General features: G+C 43.7%; 1 protein-coding gene across 1 annotated transcript in view; it reads left to right on the top strand.

The window, feature by feature from the left end:
* The window catches only part of HSPA12A (heat shock protein family A (Hsp70) member 12A), a 140,979-nt gene that overhangs the window by 33,600 nt on the left and 87,985 nt on the right, over positions 1-19,394 (top strand). The window lies entirely within an intron of this gene.

The following is a 19,394-nucleotide window of genomic DNA, read 5'->3' on the forward strand; positions in this document are numbered from 1 at the left end:
AATAATGAGTGGAGTTGAATAGGTAGATGTGAAGTGTCTGTTTACGCTTTCCAAAAATACTAGGACTAGGGGGCATGCGATGAAGCTACAATGTAGTAAATTTAAAACCAATCAGAGAAACATTTTCTTCACTCAACGTGTAATTAAACTCTGGAATTCGTTGCCAGAGAATGTGGTAAAAGCTGTTAGCTTAGCAGAGTTTAAAAAAGGTTTGGACACCTTCCTAAAGGAAAAGTCCATAGACTGTTATTAAATGGACTTGGGGAAAACCCACTGTTTCTGGGATAAGCAGTATAAAATGTTTTGTACATTTTTGGGATCTTGCCGGGTATTTGTGACCTGGATTGGCCACTGTTGGAAACAGGATGCTGGGCTCGATGGACCTTTGGACTTTCCCAGTATGGCAATACTTATGTACTTATGTATATGTTCGAGATGATCTGCTTATGTTTCTGAGTGGTAGGTCTATAAGTTCTATATGACACACAGCGTTGCACAAAAGCATCTTAGCACATTTATAGGCTGAAAGAGCCACATTAAGAGTTAATGGAAGAGCTCAGCAGGTGATCAGTTTTATTCTTGTGTTGATTAAATTGTATGCTCTACACGATGACACCCTATTAGATTCTCGCTGATCTCGAATAAGGAGGAAGCGTCAACATTTGAATTTATGTCCTTTGTTGGATATTCACAGTTCGTGAATCAAAAGAGCCTTAGCACAGTATCTGGAGTGCTCTTCCTTCTATAGAGAGAGCTCAGGGTGGGATGGATTCCTGCTGTGCTGAGTAGGGCTGGTTTTGTTTGATTTCAAGTGTATTTGTTTCTAATTTCTAACAAGATGTCCAGTTTGCTTATCTGTTCCTGTCTAGATGGTGCAACTGAAGGGCTAGATTTCTTGGAAGCGTGCAGTGAAAGGGAAGGTTTCAGGCTTTATTTAAGGCATAATGGCTCAGCTCCCCAAGAACATAAGTATTGCCATACTGGGAAAGACCAAAGGTCCATCAAGCCCAGCATCCTGTTTCCAACAGTGGACAATCCAGATCACAGCATCGTTACATTAAGAATTACTGGCCAAAAGCTGCTGTTACCATCTTGGTAGCAGTGGCATAAGGAGTTTCCTCTCCTATTCCCTATCCCCCCCCCCCCCCCCCCCAGTACCATAAGATCACGTCCGCTACAGTCGTCGCCTGGGCCAGCAGCAGCAGCAACAACACTCATACGCTGCCTGCGGCCTGCATCGGGACTTTTTCTCTAAACTGTTCCACCCTTCACAAAACAGGAAGTTGTGTCGGAAGGGGCGGGACGGTTCAGAGAAAAAGTCTTACACCGGGACAATATTAAAGCAGCCGAGCTACAGGTGATCTGGGGAATGGAGAAAGCGTTATGGATGAACTTGAAAAGTGAAGATGGAACCTCTATTCACACAGGTGTCATCTACAGGCCTCCAATCGAACAGAGAAGCTGTAGAAAGATTTGGTTGCAGATATCCATAAACTGGGTCTGAAAGGGGAGGTTCTGTTGCTGGGAGATTTCAACCTGCCTGATGCAGACTGGAATGTCCCAATTGCAGAATCAGATCGTGAATGTCCTTCAAAGTGCTCTGCTCAGACAAATGGTATCAGAACCCACGAGGGAAGAGTCTATGCTGGATCTAGTACTCTCCAGTGGAGAAGGTGTGTCTAACATCTGGTGGGTGCCCTCTTGGGCATAAGTGATCCTCATACTGTGTGGGTTTGACATAAGAGCTAAAGCGAACCATGGACACACAAAAGTCAAAGTCCTGGATTTCAGATATTCTGGTTTTAATAAAATATGCTTCTCTAGAACCAAGACTACTGCTACCTAGAAAAAATAGCTAGCGCCCACTAAAACATACATGAACGTGTTTACTTTTGGTTTTCTTTCTTTTTTTAATAGTTTTTTTCCAAAGAATTTTTTTGTATAAAAGTACCCTCAGTAAAGTCCACTGTTTACAGGCAATTAGATTTCTATTGTCCAGTGGCATAGCGTTTCTTTCATCGGGCTACGTGTGTGTGTGCGTGCTATATATCTTACAGCTTGTTTCATTAAGAGAAGATGGCTTTAACCCGAGTCCCTGAGGAAAGACATTTGAAACCCGCGGCGTTGGGCGCTTTCAGGGGAAGGCAGTTGGAGATTTACAGTTGTTCCTGTTCCTTGAGTCAGCGAAGCTAGGACTCAGTGAGAACGCCGACAAAACGATAAAGATAAGTTTATGTTTATGATCGTTTGATCGATTGGGCTAATCCATTTAAAACTATGTAGTTGTATCACCTTGGGGTCAGCACTCAAGAAAAAGATCAAGGTGTTGTTGTAGACAATACTCTGAAATCTTCTTCCCAGTTTGCAGCAGCAGCCAAAAAATCAAACAGGATGCTAGGAATTATTAGGAAAGGGAGGTGAATAAGACTGAGAATACTATTAATGCCTCTGTATTGCTCCATGGTGCGATCTCACCTTGAGTATTGTGTTCAATTCTGGTTGCCATATCTGGAAAAAAAGATATAGCGGAATTAGAAAAGGTTCAAAGAAGAGCGACCAAAATGATAAAGGGGATGGAACTCCTCTCGTATGAGGAAAGGCTAAAGAGGTTAGGGCACTTCAGCTTAAAAAAGAGATGGCTGAGGGGGGACATGATTGAGGTCTATAAAATCCTGAGTGATGTAGAACAGGTAGAATTGAATCAATTTTTCACGCTTTCAATAAGTACAAAGACCAGGGGACACTCAATGAAATTACATGGAAATACTTTTAAATCAAATAGAAGGAAATGTTTTTTCACTCGACGAATAGTTAAGCTCTGGAACTCACTGCTGGAGGATGTGGTAACAGTAGTTAGCTTATCTGGGTTTAAAAAAGGTTTGGACAAGTTCCTGGAGGAAAAGTCCATTGTTCTTGAGATGGGCATGGGGGAAGACTCTGCTTGCCCGAGATTGGTAGCATGGAATGTTGAAACTATTTGGATTTTGGAAGCAGGATCCTGGGCTAGATGGACCATTGGTCTGACCCAGTATGGATATATATATGTTCTTATGTACACAGAACATAGAAATCGGAATTGAGACATCCTAGTTGGGATGAAATTCCGGTAGTGTTTTAGAAAAGGATCTGCTGACTTCGAGCCTGTTCTAAAATACATGCAGGAGCATCCATTTTACATTTACCATAATTTAAACCATCAGTGGAGGCAATACAGCAAAATAGACATCTTCAATTTCAGAACATAAATGTGTAAATTGGTGTTTCAGACCCTAGACATGTGAGAGCCGACACACAGATGTGTATGCGTGCCATTTTGGAAACCTACAAACTAAATGCTTCGAATTAAGTACAGAGCCTGCAATCCTTGTCACAGGGTTGAATGGGGCAGATGATTGGTCTTGATTGATTGAGTTTTACTATTTTAATGGCGTTGTGTTTCCATGTTGTTATGATATTTTTATTGTAAACTGCATCAGTCGCTGTAGTGGGGAATTGGTATATTAAGCTTTAATAAACGGTAAACAATTAATTTGGGAGAATCAAGGGGGTGGGGCAGCCTCCCATCATCCCTCCGTTAGAGTGCTGCCAAAAACGAGCACTTTTACAAAACCTATATGGAAAGAGCGGTAAATCCGACACTGATCATAGAGGTGCCTCCCTCTCCCGAAAAAGGGAGTGTGTTTTCATCTTTTGGTCCTGCCCTAGTCCTGCTCAAAACCATATGCGCGTCTAAATCCTGGCTTTCTAAAACTGGACTTATTTGATATACGTGTGTGAATGCCAGGATTTGCACAAATATACAGAAGAACAATGAACTTTGCAGAAAAAATAACACAAAGAAAACAGCAAAGGTGACTCAATAAGACGATGATGCAGTATATAGTGTAGAAGATTTATTGGTCAACAACAACGATTCTGTGATCAACACAACGACTCGACACGGCCGTGTTTCGGCCCATCGGCCTGCCTCAGGAGTGACCTCCTGTGTTGTAATGATGAATGTGTGGATGACGCTTGTATATAGTCCTCACTTATTCGCTAAAGAAATACTCAACCCTCGTAGCTTCTGACTACATACAGCATCATCGTTTTATTGAGTCACCTTCGCTGTTTTCTTTGTGGAATGCCAGGATAAGTACATAAGTAATGCCATACTGGGAAAAGACCAAGGGTCCATCGAGCCCAGCATCCTGTCCACGACAGCGGCCAATCCAGGCCAAGGGCACCTGGCAAGCTTCCCAAACGTACAAACATTCTATACATGTTATTCCTGGGATTTTGGATTTTTCCAAGTCCGTTTAGTAGCGGTTTATGGACTTGTCCTTTAGGAAACCGTCCAACCCCTTTTTAAACTCTGCTAAGCTAACCGCCTTCACCACTTTCTCCGGCAACGAATTCCAGAGTTTAATTATACATTGGGTGAAGAAAATTTTTCTCCGATTTGTTTAAAATTTACTACACTGTAGTTTCATCGCATGTGAAAGTCACGAAGAAGGCTCCTAAAATAAGGAAGGGCCTGTGTATCTGGAACTGTATGTGGGATGCTGCCACGTTGATAGGAAGTCCACAAACAACCACATACGTGTTGACCGTGGCTCCACATGTATAGTTGCTTTTCAGTATCAGGGCGTGATTCATAACAGGTGGCCCAACATACCAAAAGGACATTTTTTGTTTCCAGTTTGGACAGTCAAGATCAGGTCGCTAATTAGTGAAGTGTAATTAGCATCAGCTTGGCTACTGGTGAACTGCTGAATAATGGAAGGGAGAGGATGACACGGGATACCCAGGAGAGCACATCTGCTTCCTGCTTTGCTCTTGACTCTTTCCTGGCACTGTGGGCACTGCTGGAAGCCAAGGTGACCTTTAGCTTCAGTTCAGCTAATTTAACAGTTCTTACTGGGCAGGTTTCATCCTTTTAAAATGGCTTTTATTTTGTTTCCTTTTTGGAAAAGAGGCCTTCAGTGAACATGAAGGGGATAATTCTACTGTTATATAGTACTAGCTGTAGAGGGTAGATATACACATATAATTTTTATGCAAGCCCTGTAACTGGAGTAAGGGAGGGTGTTAAGTGGGACCCCATCCCAAACTCTGCTCATGCATATGCCTACTTAATAATAGTGTGTGCGTGTGCAGAGACATGCACTCGGGTTGAAAAACTTTTCCCCACCCAAAACCCACACAAAGTTAAACCCCACCCCCAATGATCATTAACCCAGTCTCTGCGGGGCTTCTATTGGACCAAATTGGACCATTAGAAGCCCCAGAAAACCACCCAATCACTGTAACACGTCTTTTTAAAAGCCGCCCAATTGCCCGCAACGGGTCACGGAAAACCGCCCAATTGCATGGGAAACCCGCACACCTGGCAACTTTGACCACCTGTCCAACTGACAGTCTTAGTGAACACGAAAAAAGTCCATTGAAAGATTCCACTCTAGGTAGCCACAGAAGAACAGGGTTGCTAGATGGGAAGATTTTTCCCAGCCCAAAACCCACCCAAAGTCAAACCCCGCCTCTCATGTCACTACCCTTGCCTCTTACATCACTAACCCCACCTCTTATGTCACCAAACCCCACCCCTGACATCAACCCTGCCCCTGAAAAGCTTCTATTGGACCAAATTAGACCAATAGAAGCCCCTGAAAAGCTTCTATTGGACCAATAGAAGCCTGGAAAAAGGCGCCCAAACCTGCACAGCGGCCATGGGGAAACAGCCCAAAAACCGCACCCGGCGAAATTGTCCTGCAGCCGCTCGAGGAAAACCGCCCACCTGGCAACTTTGCAGATGAATTTAAGTAAAAAAAAAAAAAAAAAGCTTGAAGCTTGGCAGATCCCTCTTTTACTGTTCATTTGTACTCGGGGTGAGAAATAAGAAGTCCAAGCTATTCTATATGAATAATAATAAAGCATTCAGTAATCATTCTTCCAATGAAGTTATTCTTCTTATACATACATCAGCTCAATATCCCATAAAGATACCAATTATTTCCCAGCAGTCTTTTGGGTATGCAAATTAGTTACTTATTTCTGCTGATGCTGCCCTTCCCTTTCTCCTCTGAATTCCCATGGTAAGGTTTCCTCTCAGGGCTTCTCAGGACACACTCTTCCAAATCCTGGGTGGGGCTCTTCCTTTCATCCCCGCCTTCTTTCTTTTAGCCCAGGGAAGTTCATATACCCCAGGGGCGTAGCCAGACCTCGGCGGGAGGGGTGTCCAGAGGCCAAAGTGGGGGGGGCACATTTTAGCCTGCCTCTCCCACCGCTTCCAACTCCCCCCCTCCCCCGCCAGCTGAAGCATTTATCTGTCCCGTGCTGGTCTTGCACTTGCTTCCTCTCCTGTTTTCGGCGTGCCGTGCACTGCGCGCTCGTTTAAATGAAACTCAGTTTCATTAAAACTAGAGCACACATGGTGTGACAGGAAACAGGAGAGGAGGGAAGTGCGAGACCAGCGCAGGACAGATAAACGCTTCAGCTGGCGGGGGTCGGGGACCCCAGAGCCAATTTGGGGAGCCTAAGCCCCCGTGGCCCCCCATAGCTAAGCCACTGATATACCCTACAGGATAACTAACATCTTTCCTCCCTTCTCCTGGGTGTGGCCAGGGAGCCCAACTTGCTGGAACTTTCACCGTCTGCCCTATGCTCCCCTCCCCCAGCCTTTAAAGGGACACACACATTACTCCCTTTTATTATCTATTCTTAAGGGTTGATATCTCCCTTTCCACTTAGCCCTGCACCACCATCTGCTGTGGGAGACAAAGTTACATGTGCTTCCTCTTTATCATAGGCTCTAGGGGCCACTCAAAGTCTCTTCCAAGAAATGACTGCCACCCCAGGTGTTCTTCCCCTCCAGTGGCCAGTCCAGGTCACAAGTACCTGGCAAGATCATTTTATGCTGCTTATCCCAGAAATAAGCAGTGGATTTTCCCCAAGTCAATTTAATAATGGTCTATGGACTTTTCCTTTAGGAAGCCATCCAGACTTTTTTAAAACCCCGCTAAGCTAACCGCCTTTACCACGTTATCTGGCAACAAATTCCAGAGTTTAATTATACGTTGAGTGAAGAAACATTTTCTCTGGTTCGTATTAAATTTACTACTTTGTAGCTTCATCACATACCCCCTAGTCCTAGTATTTTTGGAAAGAGTAAACAGATGCTTCACGTTTACCCTTTCCACTCCACTCATTATTATTTATAGACCTCTATCATATCTCCCCTCAGCTTTCTTTTTTTTTTTCCCAAGCTGAAGAGCCCTAGCTGCTTCAGCCTTTTCTCATAGGGAAGCCGTCCCATCCCCTTTATCATTTTCATCGCCCTTCTCTGTATATATGCACACACATGTGCTGGTGTTGTAATCATTTATACATATGTCAGGTGCATAAAAGTGATCCTAGTACCTCGGTGGACATGGTTAACGGGTTAGAAATGAAAGCATGGAACAGCTGTTGCCAGCTGTGCCCTTCGATAAGACCGTCTGCTAAACTTCTTTTCTGGCTGTGCCAAAAAGTTGTAAGTGATGTCTGATAATGAGGCCACCGGGACATGCTTTTCAAATGTTTAATTGTAAAAGCGGGACGCTTTAAAAAACCCACAAACTGGCTTGCATGCAGAAAATATTCTAATGCATGCTTATTAGAAGTATCATTAGAATTATGCTAACGTATTATATCTCTGAATTCCAGTGCTATTAAGTGTGTATCTTTTTTATACTGTTTCACAGTAGTTCTATTATTAGGTTTCAATTTGCTGTTTTTCATGTTTTCCTCATTTATTGTATTTATGTTTATTCTTGGTTATTTTACTATTGTTATGCCGTTAGCAAAATTGTAAGTTTTATGTTAAACTGTATCTAATGTATACTGCCTTGGGTGAAACTCTTCATAAAGGCGGTTAATAAATCCCAATAAATAGACAAGTTTATAAAACCATAAGGCAACTTCATACTTTAACTCCATCTTATCTTGCTGCTCTGACTATTCTGTACACACCAGCCCGTACTCTGCGTTCACTTGTTGATAACAGATTGGTTATCAACTATTGCCTTCCAGAGGTTTGAACAAGTTCCTGGAGGAAAAGTCCATAGTCTGCTATTGAGATAGATATGGGGGAAGCCACTGCTTGCCATGGGATTGGTAGCATGGAATGTTGCTACTATTTGGGATTCTGAATGGAATCTTACTACTCGGGATTCTACATGGACTGTTGCTACTATTTGAGGTTTTTTTTGTTTTGTTTTTGTTACATTTGTACCCCGCGCTTTCCCACTCATGGCAGGCTCAATGCGGCTTACATGGGGCAATGGAGGGTTAAGTGACTTGCCCAGAGTCACAAGGAGCTGCCTCTGCCTGAAGTGGGAATCGAACTCAGTTCCTCAGGACCAAAGTCCACCACCCTAACCACTAGGCTACTCCTCTAGGTTCTGAATGGAATGTTGCTACTCTTTGAGATTCTGAATGGAATCTTATTACTCGTTGGGATTCTACATGGAATGTTGCTACTCTTTGAGATTCTGAATGGAATCTTGGGATTCCACATGGAATGTTGCTACTATTTGGGATTCTGGAATGGTGCTAGTAATTGGGTTTCTGTTAGGTACTTGTGACCTGGATCGGCCACTGTCGGAAACAGGATACTGGGTTGGATGGACCATGTGTCAGACCCAGTATGGCTACTCCTATGTTCTTATGATATTTGGGAGCTTAACCAGTTAAGATAACCACATAAATAGGACCATAAAAAATGAAGTTCTTTTCTTTATGCAGTTCTTCATAGTGGGTTAAGTGCTGACTATTGCAACTAACTGTCTTTTCACCAGCATTGTATACCCAGAAATTCAGGGGCCCTTTTACTAAACATGGCATGCGGTAGTGTAGACGTGTGTTTTGGCCGCGTGCAAAATCATTTTTCAGCGCACCTGTAACAAAAGACCTATTAAAACTTTTTTGACGAAAATGGACTTTCGGCAAAATGAAAATTGCCGCACGTCCATTTTGGGTCTGAGACCTTACTGCCAGCCATTGACCTAGCAGTAAAATCTCACATGGTAACTGGGCGATAATGGTCTACGCGCGTAAAAGGCTGATTACTGCCCGAGCACCAGGAAATAAAAATATTTTCCAGCGCACGGACCACGCGGTAGCTGGGCCGTAACTCGGATTTGCCGCACGCTGGGTGCACGTAGGCACTTAACGTGGCTTAGTTAAAGGGCCCCTCAGTGTTGCAACACGGACATGGCCCAGCATTGAATTTCTGGGTTTAACACCAGCAGTGGTTAGCAAAATGCATCGCCACCAGCTACATTTTCGTCCCTATATGTCCTCTCCAGTCTGCCCATCCATATCAGGTGTATCTTTATTAAAGACTTTTAAGATCACCCTAAAAACCCATCTTTTTTCATTGATTTAGTCTGTTTCTGTAGTTGAGGTTTGGGGAACTTGAGGCGTTTGCAGCAGTGGTAGTAGTTAAGTAGTTCTATTTTAATTTTATTCTTGGTTTGATTTGTGCTTTTCCTATATATTTTGTGTCTCTCCTTTCTTTCTTTCCTGTGTTTTTAAGGTTATCAATAGAAATCAAACAAAATAAAACATGGAAAATAAAATAAAATGATACCTTTTTTATTGGACATAACTTAATACATTTCTTGATTAGCTTTCGAAGGTTGCCCTTCTTCCTCAGATCGGAAATAAGCAAATGTGCTAGCTGACAGTGTATATAAGTGAAAACATTCAAGCATTACTATGACAGTCTGACAGGGTGGGAGGATGGGGGTGGGTAGGAGGTATGCATGGGGACATCAAAGCATATCATTGATATTCTAACAGGGTGGGTGTGGATAGGTGAGGGGAGGGTGATCAACAGAGACATACAGCTTTATGGTTTATAATGGGCTAGGAACCCCAGATCCTTGTTAAGTCCTTTCTGTTGGGTGTTAAAATATTCAATCATTCTGACTTCAAAGGTCTTACGTTCTTGTATGGTTTTAAAGTTACCTTTGAGGATTCTCACTGTGAAGTCACTGGTACAGTGTCCTGGTCCTGTAAAATGTTGACCAACAGGTGTGGGAACCCTACTGGCATCAGTATTGTTCATGTGATGTCTATGTAAATTGAATCTTGTCTTAAGCATCTGGCCTGTTTCTCCAATATATCTACTGTGTTTTTAATTAATTTGTTAATCGCTTTGATTTATTTGTTTAAAAAAAGGCGATTCATCAAGCTTGAATAAACGTAAACATCCTCTGATTCTGGACTTCCACCATTACGTAAGATAAATTATTTGCCAGTTCCTAGACGTACTTGTTTTGCCTGCTTGTAATTCTTTGTTAGAAGTGTCTTCTGATAGTTTTAACATAACTAATGTCTTGGAAAGTTTGGTTGAGGAAGTTGTTTCCGGATCTGCATTGCTTGTGATGTTTGTGTTTCAGTAGGATAAGGACGCACTGTTGCATCTCTGTTTAGGTCCTCTGACGTTCTCTCTTCTTTTTTTTATTTTTTTTTATTTTGATGGGAAAATTTCTATCTTTCTGGACACTTCCAAGTGGATTCAAACTAGGAGAAATAAAACAAAATAAAACATGGAAAAGAAAATATGATACCTTTTTTTATTGGACATAACTTAATATATTTCTTGATTAGCTTTCGAAGGTTGCCCTTCTTCGTCAGATCAGAAATAATCAAATGTTGGTAGATGCAGTGCTTTTTTTGTGCCGGTACGCAATGGTACGGCATACCGGCACCTTTTTTCAGAGGTCCAGCAGCTCCCCCTGCTTCACGCAGTATTTACTAATGTCCCCTCGCCCATATCCAGCGATTCTCCTCCCTCCCCTGCCCTCCCCTCTCCCATGTCAAACTTCCACTCACTAACGAAGTCACAGCGGTGAACTGGTGGGCGGCGCTAGTAAAAGCAGCAAGCTCGACTCTGTCGTCCTTCGCTTCCCTGCCCTCTCAGCGTCCCGCCCGCCCTCACGGAAAAGAAATGACATCAGAGGAAGGCGGGACGCAGTGACTAACATTAGATTCTTTATGGCTTTTAATTTCGGATCTAGGTAAGCCTCTTTTCACAAACTGGTGTTCTTACACAGAAGCTCTGTCAAGTAGAATTGAGAGTAGAAAAGACTGAAACAAGTGAAGGAGTTACTTTCTTGAGTAAATCAAATTGATTAAAGATTTTTCTACTGTTCAAAACTTACAGACTTCCTTGGTTAAAGATTTGACTAATTTGAGAAGTAAATGTGAGACTTTTGAAAATTTTGCAAGGAGTAATAACCTCTTCTTTTTGAATTTTCCGAGGGTCCCTACAATTAGGCCCCTGGAAATGGTGAAGTGTTATATGAAAGACATTTTGGGTTTTAATGCAAGATAAGTTTCTTCCATTTTCACAGGTTTACTTTCTTTCGGGGAAAGCAGTGGAACTCCAGCAAGAACCTTTGGACGTTTCTGCTATATTAGACACATCGGATTCAGAAATAGCCACAGCAGTGACATTGGTTGCTTCGGTGGCACTATCTCCTGATAAACAATGGCTATTGAGAATGTTTTTTAAAAATAGAGAGAAATTATTTTTAGGCTTTAAGATTCAATTATTTCCTGACGTATCGAGAGATACTCAACGTAGACGTGAGCAGTTTCTTTTGCTGAAGTCATAAGTACATAAGTACTACTACTACTACTTAACATTTCTAAAGCGCTACTAGGGTTACGCAGCGCTGTACAATTTAACCTAAAAGGACAGGCCCTGCTCAAAGAGCTTACAACCTAAAGGACAAGTGAGTAAACGATACGATGGGGGCAGTCAATTTGGGGCAGTCCAGATATCCTGAAGGTAAGAGTTAGGTGCCGAAGGTAGCATTGAAGAGGTGGGCTTTAAGCAGAGACTTGAAGATGGGCAGGGAGGGGGCTTGACGTAGGGGCTCAGGAAGGTTGTTCCAGGCATAGAGTGAGGCGAGGCAGAATGGGCGGAGCCTGGAGTTGGCAGTGGTGGAGAAGGGTACTGAGAGGAGGGATTTGTCCTGTGAACGGAGGTTTTGGGTGGGAACATAAGGGGAGATGAGGGTAAAGAGGTAGTGAGGGGCAGCAGATTGAGTACATTTGTAGGTAAGAAGGAGGAGCTTGAACTGAATGTGGTATCGGATTGGAAGCCAGTGAAGTGACCTGAGAAGAGGGGTGATTATGAGTATATCGGTTCTGGCGGAATATAAGATGTGCAGCAGAGTTCTGAACAGATTGAAGGTGGGATAGATGGCTAAGTGGGAGTCCGGTGAGGAGTAAGTTGCAGTAGTCAAGTCGGGAGGTAATGAGAGCGTGGACGAGAGTTCGGGTGGTGTGTTCAGAGAGGAAAGGGCGAATTTTGCTGATGTTGAAGAGGAAGAAGCGACAGGTCTTGGCTATCTGCTGGATGTGTGCCGAGAAGGAGAGGGAGGAGTCGAAGATGACTCCGAGGTTGCGGGCAGATGAGACTGGGAGGATGAGGATGTTATCTACTGAGATAGAAAGTGGAGGAAGAGGAGAAGTGGGTTTTGGTGGAAAGACGATGAGCTCAGTCTTGGACATGTTCAGTTTCAGGTGGCGGTTGGACATCCATGTAGCAATGTCGGTTAAGCAGGCCGATACCTTTGCCTGGGTCTCCGCGTTGATGTCTGGTGTGGAGAGATACAGCTGGGTGTCGTCCGCGTAGAGATGATACTGGAAGCCATGAGATGAGATGAGGGAGCCCAGGGAAGAGGTGTAGATTGAGGAGAGAAGGGGTCCAAGGACAGATCCCTGGGGAACACCAACAGATAGCGGGATGGGGGTGGAGGAGGATCCATGGGAGTGAACTCTGAAGGTGCGGTGGGAGAGATAGGAGGAGAACCAGGAGAGGACAGCCCTGGAACCCGAATAAGGACAGTGTGCCAAGGAGTAGATTATGATTGACAGTGTCAAAAGCAGCGGATAGATCGAGGAGGATGAGGATGGAGTAGTGGCCTCTGGTTTTGGCAAGGAACAGGTCATTACAGACTTTAGAGAGTGCTGTTTCTGTCGAGTGTAGAGGGCGAAAACCGGATTGAAGTGGATCGAGGATGGCATGAGAGGAGAGAAAATCAAGGCAGCGGCTGTGAACGGCACGCTCAAGTATTTTGGAGAGGAAGGGTAGGAGGGAAATGGGGAGGTAGTTGGAGGGACAGGTAGGGTCAAGTGATGGTTTTTTGAGGAGAGGTGTGACTACGGCATGCTTGAAGGTGTCAGGGACAGTTGCAGTGGAGAGAGGTTGAGGATATGACAGATGGAGGGGGTGACAGTATGAGAGATGGTGTTAAGTAAGTTGGTGGGGATGGGATCAGAGGAACAGGTGGTACTTTTCGAGCAGGAAAGAAGGCGAGCGAGTATTGCCATACTGGGAAAGACAAAAGGTCCATCGAGCCCAGCATCCTGTTTCCAACATTGGCCAATCCAGGTCACAAATACCTGGCAAGATCCCAAAAAAGTACAAAACATTTTATACTGCTTATCCCAGAAATAGTGGATTTTTCCCAAGTCCATTTAATAATCGTCTATGGACTGTTCCTTTAGGAAAAGTCTGGGGTTCTACAAATAGATGGAACCTTTCTTTCTAAGACACCCATGGTAGAGGAGTGTGGTAGCCATGTTAGTCCACTCTTAAGGTTATCAATAGAAATCAAACAAAATAAAACATGGAAAAGAAAATAAGATGATACCTTTTTTATTGGACATAACTTAATACATTTCTTGATTAGCTAATCAAGAAATGTATTAAGTTATGTCCAATAAAAAGGTATCATCTTATTTTCTTTTCCATGTTTTATTTTGTTTGATTTCTATTGATAACCTTAAGACACCCATGTAAATTTATGTTTTTTTCGAACCCTCTCACGTGTCAGCATTTTTGGTAACTAAGAGAACTTCAGGAGATTGAATAGGGCTCTTCATATAGTAAATATCTAGCTCATGTACCTCAGGTATAACATTGCCTTTAATTTTTCTTATATTTTTCCTCTTTATTAAGTCTTGGATCTAAGTCTTTATTAAGTCTTGGAGTGGCCTAGTGGTTAGGGTGGTGGACTTTGGTCCTGAGGAACTGAGTTCGATTCCCACTTCAGGCACAGGCAGTTCCTTGTGACTCTGGGCAAGTCAATTAACCCTCCATTGCCCCATGTAAGCCGCATTGAGCCTGCCATGAGTGGGAAAGCACGGGGTACAAATGTAACAAAAATAAAATAGATACTATTGGAGATTCTACATGGAATGTTGCTACTATTTGAGATTCTACATGGAATGTTGCTATTCCACTAGCAACATTCCATGCAGCCTTCTGTTTCTGTGAGTCTGACGTACGTGCACGTACGTAGACTCACAGAGTGCACGTACGTAGACTCACAGAAGCAGAAGCCTGTGCGGCCACATTGGTGATCTGCAAAGGGCCGACTTCGCTAGTGGAATAGCAACATTCCATGTAGAATCTCAAATAGTAGCAACAGTGGAGGAGTGGCCTAGTGGTTAGGGTGGTGGACTTTGGTCCTGGGGAACTGAGGAACTGAGTTGGATTCCCACTTCAGGCACAGGCAGCTCCTTGTGACTCTGGGCAAGTCACTTAACCCTCCATTGCCCCATGTAAGCTGCATTGAGCCTGCCATGAGTGGGAAAGCGCAGGGTACAAATGTAACAAAAATAAAATAGATACTATTGGAGATTCTACATGGAATGTTGCTACTATTGGAGATTCTACATGGAATGTTGCTATTCCACTAGCAACATTCCATGTAGAAGGCTGCGCAGGCTTCTGTTTCTGTGAGTCTGACGTACGTGCACGTATGTAGACTCACAGAAGCAGAAGCCTGCGCGGCCACATTGGTGATCTGCAAAGGGCCGACTTCGCTAGTGGAATAGCAACATTCCATGTAGAATCTCAAATAGTAGCAACAGTGGAGGAGTGGCCTAGTGGTAAGGGTGGTGGACTTTGGTCCTGGGGAACTGAGGAACTGAGTTGGATTCCCACTTCAGGCACAGGCAGCTCCTTGTGACTTTGGGCAAGTCACTTAACCCTCCATTGCCCCATGTAAGCTGCATTGAGCCTGCCATGAGTGGGAAAGCGCGGGGTACAAATGTAAGAAAAATAAAATAGATACTATTGGAGAGTCTACATGGAATGTTGCTATTCCACTAGCAACATTCCATGTAGAAGCCTGCGCGGCCACATTGATCTGCAGCAGTGGAGGAGTGGCCTAGTGGTTAGGGTGGCGGACTTTGGTCCTGGGGAACTGAGTGAGTCTGACATCCTGCATGTACGTGCAGGACGTCAGACTCACAGAAGCAGAAGCCTGCGCGGCCACATTGGTGATCTGCAAGGGCCGACTTCGCTAGTGGAATAGCAACATTCCATGTCGAATCTGAAATAGTAGCAACAGTGGAGGAGTGGCCTAGTGGTTGGGGTGGTGGACGTTGGTCCTGAGGAACTGAATTGGATTCCCACTTCAGGCACAAGCAGTTCCTTGTGACTCTGGGCAAGTCACTTAACCCTCCATTGCCCCATGTAAGCCGCATTGAGCCTGCCATGAGTGGGAAAGCGCGGGGTACAAATGTAACAAAAAATATATATATTTTACACTCAAGTCCACAATATCTCCTTTTTGAGAATTTCTTGGTAAAAGATTGTTATTCTTAGAAACACTTTTCTGTACAAGTGAAATTGTTAGGATTTAATTTGTTGAATTTCATAAATAAAATATAAACAAACCCAAAACACTTAGTACTAAGTTCTACAGCTCCATGTAAGCAAAACTGGGACTGGATAAGCCAATAAAAAATGGAACCAACTGGCAGCCATTGATACAACGAACAATACAGTGAGGGAGATCTGAGGAGGATAACAAAATAGTCTTTAGTGTTGATTTTATGTCACTTTTTGGATGTCCATCTCTTTCGAAAATGAGCCGGAATGTGCGCTAAGGAAGAAGGTGTGGTCCCAGGGAGACTGGATCCTGAACCTCAGCCAGAGAGAGAGAATATAGCATGAAGGTGTTTAGCTCTGAGATTCCCAAATAGGGATGGGATTTGAGGCTCGAGGACAGTGGAGCTGGCAAGCGTCTACCACAATTAATAGCAGAAGGTAATACATCCAACCAGGGACTCTTCCTTAACCTGTTCAACAAGGGTTAAACTAAAGCACGTAATGGACATAACACAACTCTTCCGTTCTCCGATTCCCTAATGTGGCTGTGCCACATGGACTTGATCTTACCACATCACCACCCTGTATTTGTTCACACCGGAGCCTGCAAAGGCCTCTCCGGTACTATGTAAGCCACATTGAGCCTACAAATAGGTGGGAAAATGTGGGATACAAAATGTAACAAATAAAATGAAAATAAATAAATAAAATGCTAACTTAGGGAGTCTTTTTTACTAAGCCACGGCAGCATTTTGAGCTCGCGGTAGAAATCAGCTGGCGGTAAACGCTGAGACGCCCATATTCAGCCTTAACAGGTTAAGTTAAACTGGCCAGAGATACGGCTCCAACTTGTGCACTACCCAAGCTGCAAAGGACTTAAATACAAATCAACTTACGCATCTAGTTTCTCCTACATAAGCACACCACTGTGGAACACATTACCAAAAGCCTTGAAAACGACATACGACCACCTAAACTTCCGGAAATCACTAAAAACCAACCTGTTTAAAAAGGCATACCCTACCCATCCAGCTTAAATGCCTGATCTCTGCAACACAACCAAACTAAAGCACGTAATGGACATAACACAACCAAACTAAAGCACATAATGGACATAACACAACTCTTCCGTTGAACGATTCCCTACTGTGGCTGTTGCCACATGAACTTGATCCTACCACAACATCACCCTGTATTTGTTCACACCGGAGCCTGCAAAGGCCTCTCCGGTACTATGTAAGCCACACTGAGCCTACAAATAGATGGGAAAATGTGGGATACAAATGTAACAAAATGAAAATAAATAAATAAAATAGCACTCAGGGAGCCACAGAGAAACAAAATTAACCACCACAAAGAGATAAGAGCACAGAAACCCTGTTTCCAACCACTAGGAGGTAAGGATACTCACAGGGCTTAATCTTTATCCCATCAGATAAGCCAAGTTCAGGAGGAAGCCAGGGCTACAGAGTAGCAGAAGGGAGAGATAACGAAAGGTGTGGGAGTATTTTGTTGTTGTTTTTGAGTGAGGCAGTATAATGATGGAGATTGAAGTGCATGAAACTACTGTACCTAAAGGAGACCAGAAATTCAGCTGAGGCCCACCTAAGTGTCTTATGTAGGCTCTGGCTGAATATTGGTTGAGACCTACTTAAGGAACGCATTGCGTTCAAGATCGTGCACAAAATCATCCACGCAGATGCCCCAATCTACATGCTAAACCTCGTGGACCTACCTCCCAGAAACGCCATAAGATCATCCCGCAAATTTCTCAATCTGCACTTCCCCAGCTGTAAACTACTAAAATACAAACTGATGAATGCCGCTACCTTTTCTTACATGAGCACGCAGTTGTGGAACGCACTACCTACAGCCCTGAAAACAATAGACGAAACAACTAACTTTCGCAAATCTCTGAAGACATATCTCTTCAACAAGGCCTAAAAAAGAAAACCCATAGCCTTACTAAATTACCTCGCCAACCTACACAGTTATGATAGTCCACCTTCTATACTTACCCGCCTAACACTGGCCTTTTTTCCTCACATACTTAAACTTTGTTCATTACTAATTGTATCTGATATTCTGGAATGACAGTGTCATAACAAAACTCTGTAAGCCACATTGAGCCTGCAAAGAGGTGGGAAAATGTGGGATACAAATGCAATAAATAAAAAAATAAAATATCTGGTGGCTAGCACACGCTGGCGTGGCCCTGGATATTCAGTGGCAGTGCCCAGAAATGGCCCAGCATTGAATATCAAAGACTAATTCTGCCTGCGTAGGTCAGCATTAAAAAAAACCCCCGAAACAACGCTGACTGCTGCATGCTGAATATTGACTGGTCTGATATAATTTTAGCGTGTAACGGGTGCTAAACTTATAAAATGAAGGGTGTCGGTGACTTGACCACCACCAGAAAAGCCCCTTTTGTGCTGCTTCATGTACCAGTCTTCATAGTGATAGTGCCCTTGTATAAGTCTCTGGTAAGGTCCCATTTGGAGTACTGCGTGCAGTTCTGGAGACCGCACCTACGGAAAGATAGAAACAGGATGGAGTCGGTCCAGAGGGTGGCTACGAAAATTATAGGGACAGGCTTATGAACCTCAACATGTATATGTTGGACGAGAGGAGACATGATAGAGACGTTTAAATATCTCAAGGGCATTAGGGTGGTGGACTTTGGTCCTGGGGAGCTGAGGAACTGAGTTTGATTCCCACTTCAGGCACAGGCAGCTCCTTGGGACTCTGGGCAAGTCACTTAACCCTCCATTGCCCCATGTAAGCCGCATTGAGCCTGCCATGAGTGGGAAAGTGCAGGGTACAAATGTAACAAAAATAAAATAGATACTATTGGAGATTCTACATGGAATGTTGCTACTGTTGGAGATTCTACATGGAATGTTGCTACTATTGGACATTCTACATGGAATGTTGCTATTCCACTAGCCAACATTCCATGTAGAAGGCTGCGCAGGCTTCTGTTTCTGTGAGTCTGACATCAGACTCACAGAAGCAGAAGCCTGCGCGGCCACATTGGTGATCTGCAAGGGCCGACTTCTAGTGGAATAGCAACATTCCATGTAGAATCTCAAATAGTAGCAACAGTGGAGGAGTGGCCTACTGGTTAGGGTGGCGGACTTTGGTCCTGGGGAACTGAGTTCGATTCCCGCTTCAGGCACAGGCAGCTCCTTGTGACTCTGGACAAGTCACTTAACCCTCCATTGCCCCATGTAAGCCGCATTGAGCCTGCCATGAGTGGGAAAGTGCAGGGTACAAATGTAACAAAAATAAAATAGATACTATTGGAGATTCTACATGGAATGTTGCTACTATTGGAGATTATACATGGAATGTTGCACTAGCAAGCAACATTCCATGTAGAAGCCTGCGCAGCCACATTGGTGATCTGCAAGGGCCGACTTCTACATGGAATGTTGCTAGTGGAATAGCAACATTCCATGTAGAATCTCAAATAGTAGCAACAGTGGAGGAGTGGCCTAGTGGTTATGGTGGTGGACTTTGGTCCTGAGGAACTGAGTTCGATTCCCACTTCAGGCACAGGCAGCTCCTTGTGACTCTGGGCAAGTCACTTAACCCTCCATTGCCCCAGGTACAAATAAGTACCTGTATACAATATGTAAGCCGCATTGAGCCTGCCATGAGTGGGAAAGCGCGGGGTACAAATGTAATTAAAAAAAATTATGTATAGGAAGAGAGCCTTTTTCAA

Source organism: Microcaecilia unicolor, chromosome 5, assembly GCF_901765095.1.
Source record: "Microcaecilia unicolor chromosome 5, aMicUni1.1, whole genome shotgun sequence".
Lineage (NCBI taxonomy): Eukaryota > Metazoa > Chordata > Amphibia > Gymnophiona > Siphonopidae > Microcaecilia > Microcaecilia unicolor.